Genomic DNA, 11,164 nt, shown 5'->3' with positions numbered 1-11,164 from the left:
AATAAATATGAAGAACAACTTGTCAGGTCTCCGTCACTTTATTTACGTATAAACGTGCTTTTAATAATAAGTAAACTATGAACTTGTTGGAGGTTTTCTATCAAGATGATACATTTAATATGATGAGCCCTGATTTACGATAAACCCTCACTGAATTACAATCACTCAATCTGTATGTTTACATATTAATGAAGGATTTATGCAGTTAAAAATGAATGTGAGTTATTATGACACATGAAGTGCAATGTCCTCAATCACCTGCTATTATACATGTTACATAGAGGTATTAACACCTAAGGTGCAATAGCATTAGCTAAGTGCCATGCAAGTATAAGGGTTAACAAAAAAACACTGATTTCCCTTATTTAGAGATGTTTCAAATCACTCTTTGTAACCACAGTATCTTGTTTTCTAGTCTTCCCCTACTGTCCAATAAATGGACACCATGTGATGAGCCCGGCAGACACTTTTCAGAACAGGAAAATACAGGAGAAGAATGTTAGGAAAGCCTGTTTGATGACTGACGCTGGATGCATTTTTCTAGTGTTGTTTCTTCTCCAAATGAGCTCTCATCTGCAATGAACAAACCTATTAAAACAAACCTCACAATCATCAATTGGGATTTGTCCACTTGGAATTTCAGCTTTGCTAACAGGAAATCTATCATTTACTCTAAAGTTTGATCTGTAAAAAAACAAATCCACATTATATTTAGGTTTTGCTGTGGAGCTCACCTGACTGGCCAAGGCCTCATTGATTTTCCAGCAAGTCGATATCAGCCACTGAGGGGAAATGGATTTTCTCTAGAAGACCCTTTTCGCTGAGATGAAAAAAGGCAGCCACAAGGATAAACAAAAGTATGTGAACTGTGCTTCCGCAGACACATCTTGTTCAAGTGCTACTTGGATGATAAAGACTGGTTCAGTACCCACGAGGGGGAACTCCCAGCACGATGTGACCCCAGGGATCGGCAGTAAAAAAGCTTTGAGTGCAGACCTGCAACTCGTCTGCAAGCCTCACCTGCTTACAGTATTTATTTCTTAGTATGTAAAATCAGTTTGACTGCTTTTCATAAAACTGGCCGCAAAGGCATCCTGCAAATCTCTCTGAAAAATTCTCCAAAGTGATGCTCCAAAAGCCACAAGAAACACACACACACACACACACACACACACACACACACACACACACACACACACACACACACACACTGCCTGTTATTGTTTATAATAGCTGCCTGTGGTGTTCATCTAGCACAGTTCAGTGGTACCGAAATCTACAAGTCCTAGGAGAGATGCAAATGTACGATTGATATTCATTGCACTGAAGCAGTCTTACTGATCATGTCGGATCACAATAAAACAGTGCTGTGTAGAGCTAATCTGAAGAGAGCGATGCTGCGGACGAGGTCAGTGGAGCATTTGTTATTCTGATTGTCTGGTCTAAAATGCCAAAAAGAGGAGACAGGGCTGCCCGGGTTTACATTTTTGTGGCCGTTATCAATGATTTTGGCCTCTTTTCTAGCTTGAAATGTCACGGTTCTGTCTGACAAGAGGACAACACACGGCTGAGATGAGTTACAATACACTGCTGCATGGTCTGTTTCATTAACACTGCCCATTAGTCTGGAGCTCACAGTGACATGCTTGCTGATTGAACACAACATGCTGTCCCCGCTGTCAGAAAAATAAATCCCTCGGGCTCCCAGTTGTGTCCAAATTTTACAGATAAACAGACAACATCCAAGTTCCTAATAACTCCTGCAGACACAATAAAGGGAGGAACTCTTGGTTAATGGTTATTTTTTGGAGGATTGAGTCATTAGTGCACCATTTATCTTTATTTGTTTTCGACTTAATAAACTGTTCCTGTGACCCAGAGGAGCACTCGAATCCGGAGAAAGTGCTGCCACACACACACTGTAGGTGAACTCATCGGGTGACAGTCAACATCTGCAAGTGCTGTCGCCACACCTTTACTTTTCTTTTTTTAAATCCTCTTTTAGCTATCAAAGTGGCTGTCCTCAAGCCGTCAATAGCTCTGGCATGATGGTTACTGCGTTGCACTCTTTTTAACAAATACAAGACTGCGAAAACACATACTGTAACTGCACATTTATTATTATTTATTTTAGATTATTATTTATTAAAGGAAAAAATATGTATTGTGTTATTAGGGTCTATATAATTATAATTATATATATATATGTATATGTATTGTTAGTGATTAAGTGTATGAGGTTTTCTGGTGGTGTTTGTGTTAGTACAGAATAAAAAATGAAACCGGCAGTTGCTGTACTTGCTCCAGGTGTCCACGGGGAGGCGCTGCGCCCTGCACTTTGACGCCGCTGTCTTTGTAAACGCACCACCGGAGAGCGTCACCACTTCCTGGAGCTCACGTTGTTGCTGACATCAGAGGCGCAGCTCCAGGGGAAAAAAAAAAAACTCAGCTCCTCTCTCTAGTGTGCGTGGAGACAAGCGAAGAGCAGGGTGAAAAAAAACAAAAAACTTTCCTCTGGAACACATCAACCATTGCAGTGCATTCCTCTCTGTAAGCACAGCTCTGGATCATGCACCCGGGGAGAAGAGGAGGTCTTTCTGCCTGAACACAGCGTGCATTTGTAATTATTCAGTACTGAGCGCAGTTTCCCGGATATCAGTCCACTGTTTTTGGGTGAAGGTTTGCTCTGCATCTCGCTGGGATTTTTCCGCTCTTCCTGACGTTCATCTGTGATAATTTACACTCGCCAGTTAATTCATCCTCATTCATCCTGCAGCCACAACTACAACATGGAGACACATTGATAACCAGGTAAACGGTCCAGTCTACATTATCTCGCGACTTGTTTTGTGAGATCACTGCTTTTAGACTGTTATTTCCTGTTTATAGCTAATTAAATGCCAATACAATAAACTAGAAGTGCAGATTTTAAAGTTGGTCATTTGTAGTTTAAATAACCATTAAAACACAAACATGCAGTCCGTTTACTGATAGCAAACTTACTGAATAGGACTTCATGCAAGTGGAAACAACAACAGATGTATTTCATTGCAAGTATTTCTTCAGTAAATGTTCGTTTGGATAAGTAGAGGCCCATAATCAGCCCCATATTTGTTGATAAATTCACATTTTTGTTGCTAGAATAACTGTTTGCATTTGATGATGAGTGGCTGTTTTCAGTGCAAAACCCTCTTTTCACATGGTTTTAATCGAGTGTTGTGCTTCACTTATCATCAGTAAAGTTTGAAATGTCTGGAGTTGTGAGGGATTTCTGGAAAGTAGTTGTCATCTTGTGCTTGTCGCCTCATTCATGTTCTGTATCCTTTTCTTCTCTGCTATCACTCTTCCAGACCTCTATGACTCACAGTGGTCAGTTAAGATGGTGTTTTCCTTGAAAGGAGAAATCCACCGCTCTGAAAAGTCCTTCACACGTTTCATTCTGTCGTCCCCCAACTGTGTATTTGGTTTTTGCCCGTTTCCACCCGAGCATTTTCAAAGTATTTTGAGTCCACGCTGAGGCTGCTATCGTGTAAAAGTGACAAGCATGCCCGGTGAGCTTCATCCACAGCTCGCCACACATTCCTGCGACGGACAGACCTCTGAGACAATCCGCCAAATTAGATTTTAATGAGGCCATCATGAAACCAAACCCAATGTGGAGTGCACTCGCAGGAGTCTGAGCATCCGACTCACGGATGAGTTTATCAGCACATTGGCGTACCCCAGGGGGGCTCAGAAATCGCCTTAATAGTGAGAGTCAAACTGTCAAGTGGAAGCCGCCCACAGATATGGTTGGTGTGCCTCAAGCAAAACAATCCATTTGGCTGATAACGGGACTGGATCCCACAGTACATATGCCAGCCAGAGACAGAAGCGACGGGTTGCTAATTGTGTTTTGATGGGCCTAATGAGGAAGAGTTTATGGCTTTCTGTTTCGCAGGTTAACCAAGGTGCGAGGTCTGCATTGATTGTCAAGAGCTTAAGAGTTGGAGAGTTATTAAGTGTGTCATGTACAGCCGAGTTCGCTCGTGCAGGTGGCTCTTATTTCTCAGCAGAGTGTGTCAATAGATGTGCTCATCTATTGACTCTCCTCAGCACCCTGCTGTGAACTCTCCGGACAATTTCATGCTGAGCGTCTTAATCAGAAGGACCTCCTCTCCCTCACGCTGTCCCCTCCGTTGAGCAGTGTGAAGTCATGCTGTCATATGCCGAATTCACAGAAGCCTGTGGGGGCTTGCCAGACGCCCACTGACCAGAGGGCTGGAGGTGAAAGGTTACGGTGACTCATAGAAGCAGGCTTATTATCTGCCCATGAAGGCCCTGTTTTGGACGTTGCTTGGCTACACCAGTAAGCAAAACAAGTTTGTCATTAAGTGTCATCGCTTCTTAACACGCTTTAGATTCATAAATAGCTGTGCATAGCATGTCAAACTTTGGAAACTATTCCCCCACTTTTTACATGTTTTAGTCTCACAGAAAGCCGCCTGCTTTACGAAGCACAGATGTAGAGCTTGAAAGGCAGAAAAACGGACAAAAAAAACTGTTGATTGCATGATGGGAAATGTAGGAGCCAGCCTCTTTGGCGCTTGACCCCATTCCCAGGACTAAAGTGAGGAAATCTTGGCCTCTGCGGCTTTTTGATTTTGCCATTTCTTTCACCCCTGATCTGTCTATTGCGAGTCCAATAAGTTGGTGGAAGAGCAACCCTGAATAGCTGGAGTACCCCTTTCTTTCCATCACTCTGTAGACGTTAACCCACAATGACAAAGCAAAACACGCTCTATTGAATCTTAAATGCAGAAAAGCCTGCCTCACAGATGTAACCAAAGCCGTAAACGCTCCAACCTGCTTCCCTTCAATCTTCATTGCAATAAGTTGAATCTGTGTGGACCAAATACTTTTCAGCTGACATAATAAATAAAAGGCCCGCACCTGTCAAAGCCAAGCTATTAAGTCAAGGGAATCCTCTGTAGACCTCTTAGATAGCATTGTGTCGAGGCATGGAGCCTGAAACGTAATGGAAGATGTTTAGCAGCCAGTCAGAGAGGCCTGGATGTATACGCCAAAAAACCAAGTAACCATTGTTAGACATCCTCAGTCATCTGCAGTGACGGAAGAAACAGGCAGGAGGGCAACCGTCTCTTCAGAGCCGCGTGGTAGATAGAGAGCCACTCTTAATTAAAACATTAAAGAAAACCTTCTCAGACCTTGCCAGATGGCACAGAGGACGCTGAGCATGAGAGGAAAAAGATGTCCAACAAGACAAAATATTGGGCTCTAATTGCCTAAGTACTGTATCGGGCACAACCCAAATAACCAGCCACCTGGATTAAACCATCCCTGCGGTAAAGCAGGGTAGTCTCAGCTGTAGAAACGGGTTGACAGAGGGCAGAGAGAGAAAAAATGAGCCGGGACTAATACAGATATATCCTTGAGGAAAATAGCACAACCTCAGAATTGAGCAATGATTCATTTCTCAGCTCGGCAAAGTCAGAGAAGACGTTGGGAGTGGCTTCAGGACGGGACCCAGATATGAACTGACCTAAAGATCCCAGTTTTCCGACACGTTCTTAAACAATGTAACGGAGCTTGACCTCTTGTGCACAGAAGGGCGATTGACACAAATACAGGTGTGCAAAGCTGGTTTGCGGCACGCCCAAGATGACGTAAAGCAGTATCTGCTGACTGCGGTGCTTCTGCATGGGAGTACTGAATGAAGAGTCGAGTGACATTATAGTTTTAACTCTACAAAAAATACAATGGGTTATTTCATTTCAGGGTATTTTATGAAGGCTAATGGAAGAAAATACAACTATTGTTACTTTTGAATTTAGCCTGCAAAAGTAGAGAGTGAGTCAGTCGAGGTCGCCTCTCTCTATCGTGAGGGTCCAGCCCCCTCCTCTACAGAAACCAAGAGGAAGTGGTCCTGATTGAGCTTTGTCTGCACGGCTTGTCTGACCGTAAGGACAAAGCCATCAGCAGCAGAGACTGCAAGGACAGCCGGATAGACACAACACTGCCAGACTGGACTCCTACAATAACACTGAGGACAACTTTGTGTAGAACACAGCAACTGGTCCTTGTATTTGATACATCTATAAAGAAGCAAGGCATGTGTTTAGTTTGTTGCAGAGATGTTAAATGAAATCCACAAGTGAAATTGCTCTTTGGATTTTTCAGTGTCACACTCACTCAGCCTCTCGAGTATCAAAAGCCCAGAAACCCGAGGCACACTCTTCATGGATGAAGCTTTGGAGGCGAAGGAAAAATACTTTCCTGCTTCTTCCTGAACCACAGCTGTTTGACATTCTGTCTCGTGAAAATGGGTTTTAAGTCTATGAGCTGTCTCCGCATGGCTGCATTAGGGTGGAGGAACACAATGAGTGAATGTGCTTGTAATAGCATGTCACCGCATAATGGAAAAGACAGCTTACTTTACAGATTGTGCTTAGATTCCTCTCAGGGGGGGGGGGGGGATGTGGTTCTGGTGATCCAGGCAGTGAATGTATACGGTGGACGGCAGCAGAATCACTCCTTCATTTGGCTATTTTTAGCCAGTGTTGTGTGGTTGATGGTAATGGCAGATCTACTTATCTGTGAGCTGATAGAGCCATCGCTTTTTCACTGAGGAGGATCCTCTTACACTGGAGTCTGATTGGTACCAGAGGATCGAGTTAACACAGCGAATCCAGCTCCACTATTCATAACACCCTTTGGGCCCTCATTATACCAGCTACTTTCTCCTACTAGTGTCAAAATGGTTCCAAACTTCAGTGATGAAACCGGCGCTCAAACTTAGGCTCGATGAATCATTTAAATACAATTTACTGTCATTGTGAGCATGCTAACATGCTCACAATGACAACACGAACATGCTGATGGTTAGCAGATCATGTTTTCAGTGTCACTAGGCCTGCACAGAGTGCTGGTCTGCATGGTACGTTGCATATTTATACATGTTTGATTGTGTCTGGCTTGGAGAATAACGCTGTGGTTGCAGCCGCACCCATAGGTGCGACTCGGTTATTTATTCAATGACGTACACCTGAGTTAGCTTGACGCCTCTGTACCTGATGAGGAGCCACAAATTACAGCTGATGCTGAATGTCGTTAGTTTTGCAGGTAATTAGTCATAAACCAGTCAGGATTTGCTGTTTTAGTCAATGGACTGATTATACTTGTTTTGGGGACTGAAATATGTAACTTTGAGCGATTTGTAATGTTTCACTTTTTTCACTGTTTTCTGATATGTTAAAAACTTTGTAGTAACATTTTTACCAGTGAACATAATCTTAAAATTCAAATCTAAACGAGCCTCACTAGTGCTCTACACAATAAGGACATTGAGCTGCTGTGATTAATTATCGTATTGCCCCAATTGAGCATGCATTAATAGTTGAAACGAGAGATACACATATGCAAATAGTGGCATCAAATCAAAAGGGAAACTCCTTTATTTGAAATAAAACACAGATTAAGTGCCAGATGACAGGACTAATCCTCTTGTTATGTCGTAGGAAAGAGTTGTTAAGCCTTGTGTCCCAACGGGGGGGAGAAAAAAACTTGGATCTCTTCTCAGCAATAACTCCTGTGAGGCAAAGCAACGGGAGCCAAGGTTATGATAAATGAGCGTGGAGGCCCCACATAGAGTGACGTTCTCCTGCCCACGCTCTCCTAAACACCACCCATAAGTCTTCAAGTGCCTCTCTGCTTAGAAATCTGTGTGTGAAGGGCGACTTCCTACATTGTCTCATTTCCCAGAATCAGCCAACATTATGCTTCTGACTCATGTGGCCACAGCACAGGCTTGGCTAGCGTTCAACGGACGGGACGGGACGGGACACCCCCCCCACCTCCCACCACTGACCTTATAAAAAGAGCAAGTCACCCAGACATCCACTAATCACCCTTCACTTCCTGCCTGTGTTGCAATTCAGACGGTCTAGCGGGTATTGTGACCAGCTCACCGTCTCCTCGTGATACCAGGCCTGTGATGCATTATATGTGATCTCATCAACAGAGCAGATTTGTGTAGTTTTTGTTGTGGATACAGCATTTAAAAACCCCATGTCACTAACACATGACTTGTAATTGTTAAAGGACCATACCATTGTTTTGATTTTTTATGTTTTTAGCCATTAAATGCACATCACTTCCACTTTGCATTGCAGCAAACTGTGCCGCAAACCACGCTATTGTTTCTCTTAGAAGTGTTCCGTCTACTGTTCCAGGCGTCCATTGGCTCCCATTAACTTCCATTTCAATTAACGTAACGCGGTGAAAACCTTCATAACTCAGATTCATTTTAATTTAAACTAGATTATCACAACAATAAATTAAGCATTGCGTTAGTTCGTGCAGGACAGCCCGCTGATTGAATCATCGTTTATAATCAGTCACACACTAATCACAGCAAGGCTGCACATTTAAATGTGACCTACTACACCAATGCTGCCACATTCAACTGCTGCTGCTGCTGGCAAAGCTCTGCCTCTACCGCTGTAGTTCTATCGTGGCTCAAAGGTTAAAATAATATTAAATGTCTTTTTTTTTTTGTTGGTTTCGGTTTAGCATGCTTGTTGCAATAAATGGTTAAGAGAGTCCCTGATTGAGTGTAACAAAAATGTGTGTATGGTTTTGCTGTGATGAATTGAACAACTTAAGCAAATTTTTATTCTACACACATCCAATCAGCTATTAAAGTATGGCAAGATTAATAGTGGCATCGTGGTGCGAGCGTCTTAATTAAAGAATGGCGCGCGCAAAGGTGTCGATGCTCAACGCGTTTGTTGCCGTTTCCAAAAATAAAATGAACTGTGAAGAAGCAAGAAGACAACAAGTGTTACTGGCAAAATGCCATAAACCAACTACCACAATGCTCAGGAGCAATTGTTCTGTAAACAATTAACATACCATCCCTGTAAAGAAAGAAGTCTTACGATGAAACAAAGGTGGAATATCTTGTAAACAATATGATTTGTCTGTCTAAATATGTACTCTAATATGGATTTTTAAGACTTTTTGTTTCGAAAGCATTTAAAAAAAAGAATTGTCCGTCTTGGTAAAATCCTCAGAGGTGTTGATAATATTTTTCAGTGAACTATTCGTGACAGTCATGCTCATGCCTGAAAATCCCAGAGTGCGTTCGCAGTGGTTTCAAATTGCCCGAGCCTTTGCGCATGACGCACAACGTCAGTGGTGACGTCATTTCGCATTCATAGTTGATTTCTTGCCGAGAGTTGGATAAAAAGATTGATACCTCTCTCTTAACTGTATGGTAAATATGAAGCTAGACCTAGCAGCTGGTCAGCTTAGCTTAGCATCAAGGCTGGAAACAGATAGCCCGGCTCTGTCCAATGGCAACAAAATCCAGTAGATTCCTTCCACGTCTTTCATTATAATAGTGCTTTGACGACTAGTTCATGTCCTCGTTGAACAAACTCTCACAGATGTCTTGTCCTCTCCACCTACTGATCTCTGTGATTCTCGTTATTGTCTATTTTGGCTTTTGTGATGGCTGCTAAAAGCCGTGCTGGAGAATGGAAACCCCCTGAGGCCAACAGGCATGTTGCAAAGTTTAGAAGTTGGCGTCTGAAGTGGCGATTTCTTTGGGACTCCACCAGAGCGATGTCAGACATTCGGTCATAGCGCTCAGGCCACCGGGCAGCTGGAGAGCAGACCTTCCACTTCTCTCGTCTAAAAGGGGGGAGGGGGGGGGGTTCCCCTCGGAGACCTACAGCCAACATCACGCTGTTTTCTTGGTTAGAGAGAGTGATGTAACAGAGCTGAAAGAGGTTAGCGAATGTGTGCGCATGCATACATACGTCCTTGGTTCTTGCTCAATCATTCCAATGAAAATAAAAATGCAGTTTGTGCTTTGAGGAGCACGGCTCTGCTTTGTCCGTCTCAGACAATTCCCCACAATCCCATCCTCTGCTGTCCTCTGTTTTTTTTTAAATTAACTCCCTCTGTCATTTCTGCACAGTCCCCATGCTGTGACAAAGGAGAGGCCTCCGCCAGTGAAACATTGGCCCGGCTCGTGATGTTATCCACACTTGACAGTGCAGTGCGTCACGACGTTCAAAGCACTTCTGGATGTGCGTATAGCATTTGCAGGTTTGTCTCGTGATTTGGTAGAGAGACGGGCCGTCTTTTCTTGGGAGGACGTGCGGCTGCAAAGGGAACAAGAGCGAGTGGCGATTAGCATCTGATCTTCAACAAACCGCCAGCCCGCCAAGAAGCGCGGGGAGAATTGGGCCGGCGATCTGTGGGCACCACTAGCCCGGCGTCACGCTGGGCAGAGGAGCGAAACAGATGGGCCATCTGGTGACTCGCTGGCACGGGACAGGGCTTTTCTGTTCCCGTGTGTGGCAAGCGTGTGTGTGTGTGTAGCAGCGACAGACTGGACCACGTGGTGTTAGGAGACCACCTGTCTTGTGGCCGTTCTTCATCTCTTTCATGTGTGGTCAGCAGCACCATACTAACACAGCCTGACACGGAGCTTTGCTGGGACATTTCATACCCCATTTAAATTCGGCCTTTGCTCCCTAATATCAAAGGTGTATCAGTTGTAAAGTGTGTTTTGGGGGTGAATATTAGTTTGCCCATATTTAGTGTTGTTGTTGCGATGTATTCAGAACGCCCTGTCTTCAGAAAGTGGTCACCCTTGAACATTTTCTGCACAGGCGTTTAAATATTTAGCTTTCCAATCCGCCAGCTCTTGTGATTTGTGCCGCTGACAGCAGCACACTGCATGTTGCCATGTTCAAACTCTGCCGGCACCCTGTGACTCAGCCCCTCAGGCTGTAAATTGCTGGAGTGGCCGTCTGTGTTGCTTTTATGAAAAGTTTTCTGGCCCACACAAAGAGAAAGTGTTTGTGTCTCTGCAGACAGGCTGGAGCATTTGTCTGTGCTAAATGTTTGGGGTAAAAGACGAGGACGCATGCAACATGGACACTGGAGATAGCAAAATAGAAAGTAAGCGACGCTTTAAGAATACAAGACATCTGGTGAGCGTTGCTATTAATCTCTCTGGAGGCTCTTTAGTCTTTTTCCAAAGAGTTTGTGTTGCGTTTGATGGCCTCCTACAAACTAAATCTGCCATGCAAGTTTATGTACCCACATCCCTTTATCAATACAGTATTTATATTATTATTATTTTGCT

At 43.7% G+C, this 11,164-nt stretch overlaps 1 protein-coding gene across 1 annotated transcript in view; it reads left to right on the top strand.

Moving 5' to 3' along the window:
- The first annotated feature begins 2,412 nt into the window (after window positions 1-2,412).
- map3k22 (mitogen-activated protein kinase kinase kinase 22) overlaps window positions 2,413-11,164 on the top strand; it is a 36,224-nt gene continuing 27,472 nt past the window's right edge. The window contains exon 1 of the mRNA XM_076080220.1: window positions 2,413-2,811. The gene's annotated coding sequence lies outside the window, so the exon portion shown is untranslated. The remainder of the gene's footprint in view (window positions 2,812-11,164) is intronic.

The sequence above is a fragment of the Anarhichas minor genome, unplaced genomic scaffold (genome assembly GCF_050575085.1).
Source record: "Anarhichas minor isolate MPS153535 unplaced genomic scaffold, ASM5057508v1 ptg000074l, whole genome shotgun sequence".
Taxonomy (NCBI): domain Eukaryota; kingdom Metazoa; phylum Chordata; class Actinopteri; order Perciformes; family Anarhichadidae; genus Anarhichas; species Anarhichas minor.
The sequence above is the reverse complement of the archived record's forward strand: the minus strand, read 5'-3'. Positions and strand labels throughout refer to the sequence as shown.